Source organism: Tachyglossus aculeatus, chromosome 4 (genome assembly GCF_015852505.1).
Source record: "Tachyglossus aculeatus isolate mTacAcu1 chromosome 4, mTacAcu1.pri, whole genome shotgun sequence".
Lineage (NCBI taxonomy): Eukaryota > Metazoa > Chordata > Mammalia > Monotremata > Tachyglossidae > Tachyglossus > Tachyglossus aculeatus.
This window is the reverse complement of record NC_052069.1, coordinates 3080961-3093427: the sequence shown is the minus strand read 5'-3', so window position 1 is coordinate 3093427 and position 12467 is coordinate 3080961. Positions and strand designations below refer to the sequence as shown.

General features: G+C 45.8%; 1 protein-coding gene across 1 annotated transcript in view; it reads right to left on the bottom strand.

The window, feature by feature from the left end:
- The window catches only part of RGS12 (regulator of G protein signaling 12), a 294613-nt gene that overhangs the window by 39832 nt on the left and 242314 nt on the right, over positions 1-12467 (bottom strand).

Sequence of the window (12467 nt, the reverse complement as noted above, 5' to 3'; positions counted from 1 at the left end):
ATCCCCATTTGACAGATGAGGTGACTGAGGCCCAGAGAAGTGAAGTGACTTGCCCAATGTCATGCAGCAAACAAGTGGCAGAGCAGGGATAAGGACCCATGACCTCCCTCCCAGGTGAGGGGTCAATCCACTAAGCCATGCTGCTTCTCGATTGGATACAAAGCACTGTGCTAACCACTCAGGAGAGTAATAATAATAATAATAAAAATAATAATGGCATTTATTAAGTGCTTACTATGTGCAAAGCACTGTTCTAAGCGCTGGGGAGGTTACAAGGTGATCAGGTTGCCCTACGGGGGGCTCACAGTCTTAATCCCCATTTTACAGATGAGGGAACTGAGGCCCAGAGAAGTTAAGTGACTTGCCCAAAGTCACACAGCTGGCAATCGGCGGAGCCGGGATTTGAACCCATGAACTCTGACTCCAAAGCCCGGGCTCTTTCCACTGAGCCACGCTGAGTGCAACAGAATCCAAAAGAAACGGTCCCTGCCAACAAGAGGCTTCAAATTCACAGGGCAAATCATGAGAAATGAGGGCAGCCAAGGTGACACTGAAATCAAAATGAGGCTTTTTTGTTTTTGTTTATGGTATTTGTTAAGCGCTTACCGTATGCCAGGCACTGTACTAAGTGCTGAGATAGAGGAACGGTAATAATATTAATAATGATAATGATGGTATTTGTTAAGCACTTACTATGTGCCAACCACTATTCTAAGCACTGGGGTAGATACAAGATAACCAGGTTGTCCCACGTGGGGCTCACAGTCTTCATCCCCATTTGACAGATGAGGTCACTGAGGCACAGAGAAGTGAAGTGACTTGACCAAAGTCACACAGCTGATAAGTGGAGGAGCCGGAATAAGAACCCATGACCTCTGACTCCCAAGCCCGGGTTTTTTCCACTGAGCCATGCTGCCTGTCATATCATTTGTACATATTTATTCTATTTATTTTATTTTGTTAATATGTTTTGTTTTGTTGTCTGTCTCCCCCTTCTAGACTGTGAGCCCCCTGTTGGGTAGGGACCGTCTCTAGATGTTGCCAACTTGGACTTCCTAAGCTCTTAGTCCAGTGCTCTGCACACAGTAAGCGCTCAATAAATACGACTGAATGAATGAGTGAATATTAGGTTGGACACAGTCCATGGGGCGCACAGCTTTAATCCCCATTTTACAGATGAGGTAACAGAGGCTCAGAGAAGTGATGGGACTTGCCCAAGGTCACACAGCAGACACATGGCAGAGCCGGGTTTAGAACTCAGGTCTTCTGATTCCCGGGCCCGAGATCTTTGCATTAGGCCATGGCAATTCTCAGTTGGAATGGTAATAATAATAATAATAATAATAATAATGGCATTTATTAAGCGCTTATTATGTGCAAAGGACTGTTCTAAGCGCTGCGGAGGTTACAAGGTGATCAGGTTGTCCCACGTGGGGCTCACAGTCTTACTCCCCATTTTAAGGTTGAGGTAACTGAGGCACAGAGAATAGTAATAATAATAATAATAATAATAGCATTTATTAAGCACTTACTATGTGCAAAGCACTGTTCTAAGCGCTGGGGAGGTTACAAAGTGATCAGGTTATCCCACGGGGGGCTCACAGTCTTAATCCCCATTTCACAGATGAGGTAACTGAGGCACAGAAAATAATAATAATAATAATAATAATGGCATTTATTAGGCACTTACTATGTGCAAAGCACTGCTCTAAGCGCTGGGGAGGTTACAAGGTGATCAGGTTGTCCCACGGGGGGCTCACAGTCTTCATCCCCATTTTACAGATGAGGTAACTGAGGCATAGAGAATAATAATAATAATAATAATAATAATAATAATAATAATGGCATTTATTAAGCACTTACTATGTGCAAAGCACTGTTCTAAGCGCTGGGGAGGTTACAAGGTGATCAAGTTGTCCCACAGGGGGCTCACCGTCTCAATCCCCATTTTCCTGATGAGGTAACTGAGGCCCAGAGAAGTTAAGTGACTTGCCCAAAGTCACACAGCTGACAATTGGTGGAACCAAGATTTGAACCCATGACCTCTGACTCCAATGCCCGGGCTCTTTCCACTGAGCCACGCTGCTTCTTCAACCTCTGACTTTTTCTTTTTCTAGACTCTCATCCCACTTACCTGTTGAGAGAAGGAAGAAGATGCCCTTCTCTCACAAGCCAACATCAATATTCATATGCCAAATGAACAATGTTGCCGATTTGTACTTCCCAAGCGCTTAGTACAGTGCTCTGCACACAGTAAGCGCTCAATAAATACGATTGTGAGCCCACTGTTGGGTAGGGACCGTCTCTATGTGTTGCCAACTTGTACTTCCCAAGCGCTTAGTACAGTGCTCTGCACACAGTAAGCGCTCAATTAATATGATTGAATGAATGAATGAATGAATGATGAACAAGGTAGGATCTGGCTAAATGTCTCCTATTTTTTGTTTGTTTTTCTGTGCCAGACACTGTACTAAGCACTGCGGTAAATACAAGTTTATCAGGACGGACACACTCCCTGTCCCATGTGGGGCTCAAAGTTTTAATCCCCACTTTGCAGATGCGGTAACTGAGACACAGAGAATAACAATATGATGGTATTTGTTAAGTGCTTACTATGTGCCAAGCACTGTTCTAAGCACTGGGGTAGATGCAAGGTGATCAGGTTGTCCCACTTGGGGCTCACGGTCTTAATCCCCATTTTACAGATGAGCTAAGTGAGGCACAAAGAAGTGAAGTGACTTGTCCAAGGTACAAAGCAGACACGTGGCAGAGCTAGGATTAGAACCCAGGTCCTTCTGACTCCAAGGTCTGGGCTCTATTCACTAGGCCACGTTGCCTTCTCTTCTTCAAATTATTATTATTTTGGGGGGGAAACAGGAGACAGAGAGTCTCTCTGCATTTGCCTGTATATATACACCTGTATATATGTATATATGTTTGTAAATATTTATTACTCTATTTATTCATTTATTTTACTTGTACATATCTATTCTATTTATTTTATTTTGTTGGTATGTTTGGTTTTGTTCTCTGCCTCCCCCTTTTAGACTGTGAGCCCACTGTTGGGTCGGGACTGTCTCTATATGTTGCCTACTTGTACTTCCCAAGCGCTTAGTCCAGTGCTTTGCACACAGTAAGCGCTCAATAAATACGATTGATGATTGATGATTTGCCCAGGACGTTGACAGAGCAATGACTTCGGTGCCTCAGTTCCCTCATCTGTAAAATGGGGATTAAGACTGTGAGCCCCCCTGTGGGTCAACCTGATCACCTTGTATCCTCCCCAGCGCTTAGAACAGTGCTCTGCACATAGTAAGCGCTTAATAAATGTCGTCATTATTATTATTATTATTATATCCTGCTCCCAGAATTCCCAGAGTCTTCACGATTATTCAAGTGGTGAAAACCAGTAGGATCCTCTCTCCTTTCCTGGAGCATCATCGACATTTCCCTAAAATTAACACATCCTTAAGGTCGCCACTTTGGGTCCCGGTTTCCAGACTGCGGCCTTGGAGCGATACGCCCTGTCGAATGTCATAAAAAGGATGCAACCATCATCATCATCTCCCAACAATCAATCAATCAATCAATCAATCGCATTTATTGAGCACTTACTGTGTGCAGAGCACTGTACTAAGCACTTGGGAAGTACAAGTTGGCAACATATAGAGACAGTCCCTATATAACATATAGACAACATATAGAGACAGTGCAGAGCACTGTTCTGAGCACTTGGGAGAGTACAAAACAACAATATAATAGACACATTTCCTGCCCACAACAAGCTCACACACTCTCCACTGGGTTTTACTCCTCCTGCCCCTGGAAACTGAGACAGCTTTACAGTGCTTTGCACCCAGTAAGCGCTCAATAAATACATAAATAAATAGAGAAGCAGCGTGGCTCAGTGGAAAGAGCACGGGCTTTGGAGTCAGGGGTCATGGGTTCGAATCCCGGTTCTGCCAATTAATGATAGCATTTATTAAGCGCTTACTATGTGCAAAGCACTGTTGGGTAGGGACTGTCTCTACATGTTGCCAACTTGTACTTCCCAAGCGCTTAGTACAGTGCTCTGCACACAGTAAGCGCTCAATAAATACGATTGACTGATTGATTGGAGAGGTTACAAGGTGATCAGGTTTTCCCACAGGGGGCTCACAATCTTAATCCCCATTTTACAGCTGAGGGAACTGAGGCACAGAGAAGTGAAGTGACTTGCCCAAAGTCACACAGCTGACAATTGGCAAAGCCGGGATTTGAATCCAAGACCTCTGACTCCAAAGCCCATGCTCTTTCCACTGAGCCACGCTGCTCCTCGATCGTCAGCTGTGTGACTTTGGGCAAGTCACTTCACTTCTCTGTGCCTCAGTTACCTAGGCTGTAAAATGGGGATTAAGACTGTGAGCCCCCACCATGAGGCAACCTGATCTCCTTGTAACTTTCCCAGTGCTTAGAACAGTGCTTTGCACGTAGTAAGCGCTTAATAAATGCCATCATTATTATTATTATTATAAATACAATTGAATGAAATAGGATTGTTCTTTTACTGTCAGGCCCACGATAGTAAAAGATTAATTTTAGTGAAAGGAACGAGTGAGAGTCTGAGAATATTCCGTGTGACTGCTGCAAAAGTGTGAGTTCTCTGTGAGCAGGGCAAGTGTCCCTTTCTTGTTTTGTACTTTTCAAGCGCCTAGGACAGTGCCCGGCACCCAAGGGGCGCTCACTAAATACCGATGTTGGTGTTACTACAAATAGAGTCGACAACAGTGGCAACTGCTTGGGCCACATAATTCTTTAGCGAGATTTTCCCCGAGCCACTGCATTGTCAAAAAAGTCAGAGCGTTTGGGGTTGAAGGGGCACTTTTGCAGCTACAGGAATGAGAGAGAAGAAAAATGGTCAAGGAAAGCCAAAAATGCTTTTACTTCGCCGGTCCTTTCATGATCCACCCCTCTCGGTGTTTCACCTACCAACAGTAAATTAATCTGGCAGACAGAAGGTAGACGGAGCCCAGAAAGGGCAGACATTTAGGATTTGAAAACATGATTTAGAAAAATGTGAGCAGAAAAAGAAATTGAAAATGCTACTTTTAAAGGTTCTCAGCTTTTATTTTTGCTCCTACCCTTTCCCTCCCCTTAAAGGCTTGCTTCTCCTTTCCTCGGTTCTCAAATTTTATTTTTGTTTTCACACTTTTCCTCCTTTTAAAGGCTTGCTTGAAGCTACAGAGATGATGGATTTCAATTTCCATTTCAGTCTTGCTCACCTTCAGATGTTAAAAGGTAGTAAAATAGCCAAGGGGGGGGGGGGGGGGGGTGAGTGCAGAGGAGTTGGAGGGAGGAAGAGGAGGTAAAAAGGAAAGAGACAATAATAATAATAATGGCATTTACTAAGTGCTTACTATGGGCAAAGCACTGTTCTAATAATAATAATAATAATAATAATAATGGCATTTGTTAAGCGCTTACTATGTGCAAAGCACTGTTCTAAGCACTGGGGAGGTTACAAGGTGATCTGGTTGTCCCATGTGGGGGGCTCACAGTCTTAATCCCCATTTTACAGATGAGGGAACCGAGGCGCAGAGAAGTTAAGTGACTTGCCCAAAGTCACATAGCTGACAATTGGCGGAGCCAGGATTTGAACCCATGACCTATGACTCCAAAACCCGGCCTCTTTCCACCGAGCCACGCTGCTTCTCAGACAAGAGCTGAGGGGGGAGAGGAGGAGAAATGAAGTTTCATCAGTCAATCGTGTTTACTGAGCGCTTACTGTGTGCAGAGCACTGTACTGCAGAGCACTCCATCCCCCCCAACTTACCTCCTCCCCTTCCCCACAGCACCTGTATATATGTATATATGTTTGTACATATTTATTACTCTATTTATTTATTTATTTTACTTGTACATATCTATTCTATTTATTTTATTTTGGTAGTATGTTTGGTTTTGTTCTCGGTCTCCCCCTTTTAGACTGTGAGCCCACTGTTGGGTAGGGACTGTCTCTATGTGTTGCCAACTTGTACTTCCCAAGCGCTTAGTACAGTGCTCTGCACATAGTAAGCGCTCAATGAAAACGATTGATGATGATGATGATACTGAGCGTTTGGGAGAGTACAATATAGCAATAAAAAAACATAATCCCCGCCCACAAAGAGTTTACAGTCTAGAGGGAGAAATAGACACTCTGCACACAGTAAGCACTCAATAAATACGATTGATGATGATGATGATACTGAGCATTTGGGAGAGTACAACATAACAATAAACAAACATAATCCCCGCCCACAACGAGTTTACAGTCTAGAGGGAGAGATAGACACTCTGCACACAGTAAGTGCTCAATAAATATGATTGATGATGATGATGATACTGAGCATTTTGGAGAGTACAACATAACAATAAACAAACATAATCCCCGCCCACCATGAGTTTACAGTCTGGAGGGGGAGACAGACACTCTGCACACAGTAAGCGCTCAATAAATACGATTGATGATGATGATGATACTGAGCATTTGGGAGAGTACAACACAACAATAAAAAAACATAATCCCCGCCCATAACGAGTTTACAGTCTAGAGGGAGAGATAGACACTCTGCACCCAATTAGCGCTCAATAAATACGATTGATGATGATGATGATACTGAGCATTTGGGAGAGTACAACATAACAATAAACAAACATAATCCCCGCCCACAACGAGCTTACAGTCTAGAGGGGGAGACAGACACTCTGCACACAGTAAGCGCTCAATAAATACGATTGATGATGATGATGATACTGAGCGTTTGGGAGAGTACAACATAACAATAAACAAACATAACCCCGCCCACAATGAGTTTACAGTCTAGAGGGGGAGACAGACACTCTGCACACAGTAAGCGCTCAATAAATACGATTGAATGAATGAAGACTAGAAATAAATCAATGACAGATCTGGACATAAGTGGTGCGGGGCCGGAAGGGGGGATGAATGAAGGGAGTGAGAGAAGAGGAAAGGAGAGGCTGAGTCAGGGAAGGCCTCTTGGAGGAGATGGGCTTTTGGTAAGGCTTTGAAGATGGGGAGAGTCATTGTCTGGGGGATTTGAGGAGGGAATGGAGATTCAGGCCGGAGGCAGGATGGGGGCGAGAGGTTGGCGGCGAGATGGACAAGTTGGAGGTACAGAGAGAAGGCTGGCCTAGACAGACACTCTGCACCCAGTAAGCGCTCAATAAATACGATTGAATGAATGAAGAATGGAAATAAATCAATGATCTGGACATAAGTGGTGCGGGGCTGGAAGGGGGGATGAATGGAGTGAGAGAAGAGGAAAGGAGGGGCTGAGTCAGGGAAGGCCTCTTGGAGGAGATGGGCCTTTGGTAAGGCTTTGAAGACAAGGAGAGTCATTGTCTGGGGGATTTGAGGAGGGAATGGAGTTTCAGGCTGGAGGCAGGATGGGGGCGAGAGGTTGGCGGCGAGAAAGACATGTTGGAGGTACAGCGAGAAGGCTGGCATTTAGAGGAATGAAGTGTGTGGGCTGCATTGGAGTGAGAGAGTGGCAATCCAACAGTTAGATCACTGGACTGTAAGCCCCAGATGGAACCAGGACTGCATCCAGCTGGACTACCATGTATCCACAGTGATTGACACACAGTAAGTGCTTAACATATACCAATCAATTCAATCAATCGTATTTATTGAGCGCTTACTGTGTGCAAAGCACTGTACTAAGCACTAGGGAAGTACAGGTTGGCAACATATAGAGACGGTCCCTACCCAACAGTGGGCTCACAGTCTAAAAGGGGAGACCAAAACCAAACATACTAACAAAATAAAATAAATAGAATAGATATGTACAAGTAAAATAAATAAATAAATAGAGTAATAAATATGTACAAACATATATACATATGATAATGATAATGGCATTTATTAAGCGCTTACTATGTGCAAAGCACTGTTCTAAGCGCTGGGAGGGGTACAAGATGATCAGGTTGTCCCACGGGGGGCTCACAGTCTTCATCCCCATTTTACAGATGAGGGAACTGAGGCACAGAGAAGTTAAGTGACTTGCCCAAAGTCACACAGCTGACAGTTGGCGGAGCCGGGACAAGGGAAGGAGGTAAGATGGGGGGGATGGAGAGGGGGACGAGGGGGAGAGGAGGGAAGGGGCTCAGCCTTTCTTATGGTATTTATTAAGCACCTACTATGTGCCAGGCACTTTACTGCACACTGGGGTAGAGACAAGCTAAGCAGGTTGAACACAGTCCCTGCCCCTCATGGGGCTGAGTCTTAATCCCCATTTTACAGATGAGGAAACTCAGGCACCGAGAATAATAATGATAATAGGCATTTGTTAAGCACTTACTATGTGCAAAGCACTGTTCTAAGCGCTGGGGAGCTTACAAGGTGATCAGGTTGTCCCTCGGGGGGCTCACAGTCTTAATCCCAATTTTACAGATGAGATAACAGAGGCACAGAGAAGTGAAGTGACTTGCCCAAAGTCACACAGCTGACAATTGGCGGAGCCGGGGTTTGAACCCATGACCTTTGTCTCTCTTTCCACTGAGCCACAGAGAAGTGAATTGACTTGCCCGAGGACACACAGCAGGCAAGTGGCAGAGCTGGGATTAGAACCCAGGTCCTCCTGGCTCCCAGAGTTGAGCTCTATCTACTAGGCCATGCTGATCCCCTTATTATTATAATTATGGTAGAGTTGACAATCAAATACGATTAGTATTTTTACCTGTAGACTTCACGAAGTTACTGGTCTCAAATCTGACATAGGGAGGAGGTGGTGAAAGCATTACCCTAAGCGCTTACTACAGTGCTCTGCACATAGTAAGCGCTCAATAAACATGATGGAACGAATGAAGTGTTACAAACAAAGCTCAATTTCATTGAGAACTTACATCAACATCCAGGACGGCAAGTTAACAATCACGCAGCCCCAGAATATCCATTTGCCCCTGGCAGAATCTGACAGCATTGCTAATAATAATAATTATAACAGTTGTGGCATTTGTTAAGCGCTTACTATGTGCCAGGGACTATTCTAAGCGCTGGGCTGTATACGAGCAGAGCAGGTCGGACACAGTCCCTGTCCCACGTGGGGCTCACAGTCTTAATCCCCATTTGACAGATGAGGTAACTGAGGTACCGAGAAGTAAAATGACTTACCCAAGGTCAAGTGGCAGGGCCGGGATCAGAAATCAAATCCTTCTAATTCCCAGGCCGGTGCTTTATACGCTACTCTCACCACGCTGCTTCTCCCAAGCGCTTAGTACTATGCTCAGCACACAGTAAGCCTGAATAAACACCATGGAATGACTGATCCACAGAGAACTCCCATCCTATACTGCGGCTACATTTTCATGTAGTAATAATAATAATAATAACGGCATTTATTAAGCACTTACTATGTGCAAAGCACTGTTCTAAGCACTGGGGAGGTTACAAGTAACTCAGTTAAATGGATTAGTCTGCATCTACTGCATCTGGGTTATGTTTCAATCGATGCCCTTCTAAATTTAAAGAGAGCGATTGAGATATCACGTTAAGCAAAGTTAATCCTCTTTGAGCGTCTTTTCTGCTTCCACTCAGTCCATTTAGCGCTACAGGTTTCGAAAGAGAGTGTTTCGGGATAGAAAAAAATAAGAAGATAGATTTAAAACCAAGTCAGTCTAGAGTTTATTACTTCCCAACAGAACATAGCTTCAGAATACATTGAAATGCCAGAGAAAGATCTCTACGGAGGAACAGGAGGAGGCCAGAAAAGTGAAAGATACAGTTGGGGGAACATACAGAAATGTCATGCATGCATTCGAAAAGGAAAATCCATCATTTAAGTCTCAGAACGACTCCCCTTTCAAAGGGTGTAAAGCAGAGCTCATCTTTTACACCAGAGTTTCCAAAAGAGACCCGCAGAGACGTTATATACACATATACAAAAAAAAACCCTTCAAGTGTTAATAATAATGATAACGATAATAATAATAACTGTGGTATGTGTTAAGCGCTACTATGTGCCAGGCACTGTTCTAAGCACAGGGGTGGATACAATCAAATCGGGTTGGACACAGTCCCTGTCCCACGTGGGGCTCATAGTCTCCATCCCCATTTTACAGATGAGGTAGACTGAGGCCCAGGGAAGTGAAGGGACTCGCCCGAGGTCACACGGCCGACAAGTGAGGGAGCCGGAATTAGAACCTAGATCCTTCCGATTCCCAGGCCCGGGCTCTAGCCACTAGTCCACGCCGCTTCTTGAGTCTTCCTAGCTCAGGGAACCGGAGGACCAGAGTCTGTTGAAAATTTGCGGACCGGGAAGCACTCTTAGGCCCGGAAGGGATCCCTCGCCGGTCCGGCCAGTTGTCCTGGGACGCGTTTCGGAGAGACGCGGGGCCGAGGGGGCGGCCGGCCAAGGGCCCAAAACTCCCGTCCTCTCCCCGGGGCCCCAGGAGCACCGCTGTCTATCCGTAAGGAACAAACCATACGGTCTTTGCACGTCACCGACAGTAAGGAAGAAGAAACGGGGAGCCAGGCTGGTTGAAAGACCACAGGGGAGGAGGCTACCCTGCATCAGAGGAAAGGTGGTCCTATCAATCCCATCAGGCGCTCAGTACAGTGCTCTGCACACAGTAAGCGCTCAATAAATACGACTGAATGAATTGCGGCACCATTGGTTGGGGGGAACTGGTATCGGTGAACGTATTTCCTAGAAACGCTTTTCGCTCAAGAATTACATTCAAACAGAGGCATTTGAAACGCTCAAGGTATGTCCTGGGCGACAGCCTCCATCAACTAATAATAATAATGATGGCATTTATTAAGCGCTTACTATGTGCAAAGCACTGTTTTAAGCGCTGGGGAGGTTACAAGGTGATCAGGTTTGTCCCACGGGGGGCTCACAGTCTTAATCCCCATTTTACAGATGAGGGAACTGAGGCCCAGAGAAGTTAAGCGACTTGCCCAAAGTCACACAGCTGACAACGGGCAGAGTCAGGATTTGAACCCATGACCTCCGACTCCAAAGCCCGCTGCTTCTCTTTTGGCAGGGGTTCATCGCCGGGGGCGGGGGTGAGCTGGAAGAAGGAGGGGGAAAGGCAAAACGGGGAAGAGAGCGGCCTGAGAAGTGGGACGGTTTCACGCAAGGGAACTAGCTCGTTCCCCCAAGACGAGCATCTCGACTGCTTCCCGCCACTTCTCCCTAAAAAGCTCCACCGCTGGATGCCGAGCGCTCAGAAATGGTCATTCGGAAAGGCGGACAGACGATGAGCCTCATTTTTATCGAGAAACCCTGGGGTGCTGCCCACTCCAACCGGCTAAGAGCAATCTGTGGAAAAGCAGTAATACCAGGCTTTTGTTAATGATAATAATACTAACTGTGGCAGTTGTTAAGCGCTGACAATGGGCCAGGCACGTATTAAGTGTGCGATGGATCCGAGCAAATCGGGTTGGACGCAGTCCCTGTCCCGTGTGGGGCGCGCAGTCTTAATCCCCATTAGAAGCAGAGTGGCTTAGTGGAAAGAGCCCAGGCTTGGGAGTCAGAGGTCGTGGGTTCTAATCCCGGCTCCGTCACTTGGCACCTGTGTGACTTTGGGCAAGTCACAAGTCACTTTTCCGTACCTCAGTTACCTCAGCTGTAAAATGGGGATTAAAACGGTGAGCCCCAAGTGGGACAACCTGATTATCTTGTATCTACCCCAGGGCTTCGAACAGTGTTGGGCACGTAGGAAGCGCTTAACAAATACCATCATTATTATTATTATCATTATTTTACTGATGAAGGAACTGAGGCACGGAGAAGGGAAGTGACTTGCCCGTGGTCACACAGCAGACAAGTGGTGGAGCCGGGATTAGAACCCATGACGTTCTTACTCCCAGGCTCGGGCTCCAGCCACTAAGCCATGCTGACTGACATTGGCTCCAGCTCCTTAACGAAGTTTTCTTTCCAAAAAAATCCCTCCAAAACCCTCCCCTCTGCTTCCTGCGTGCATGGAAAACTGGACGGCCTTTCTTCTGGACATGGATGCTTCTTATCCGAAATGGCGTGACTTCCCCAATCACTCAATCAGTGGTTCTGTTCGACTGATGAGGGAAATCGCGCCACTTGGGCCGCGCTTTCACATATCAGGTTCCAATTTTTCCGCAAAGCAAAATCCTGAGGTCACTAAAATCGACACGCCGGAGGAAATGTGAGGTACGTTTGTGAACCACTGCTCTAAAGACGATGAAGGGAGCTACTAGCGGGAAGAGGGAAATCCAATAGGCTCTGAATTCCTGGAATAAGAAAGCCGGTCTTGCCACGGGTGGTGGCTTTCAGAGTTACGGAGAATCGCTCTTTCAAAGATAGCTCCGTGAGACAGAAAGACCAGGGTTGGTTCGTGCAATAAGCGGCCTTGGCCGGCTCATTTCTCACTCTGCCAGCCCTCCCCGGTTGTGACGATAACGTGCTTTCAAAAAGAAAAGAACCCACCGGAAAGCAAGTTTCGGG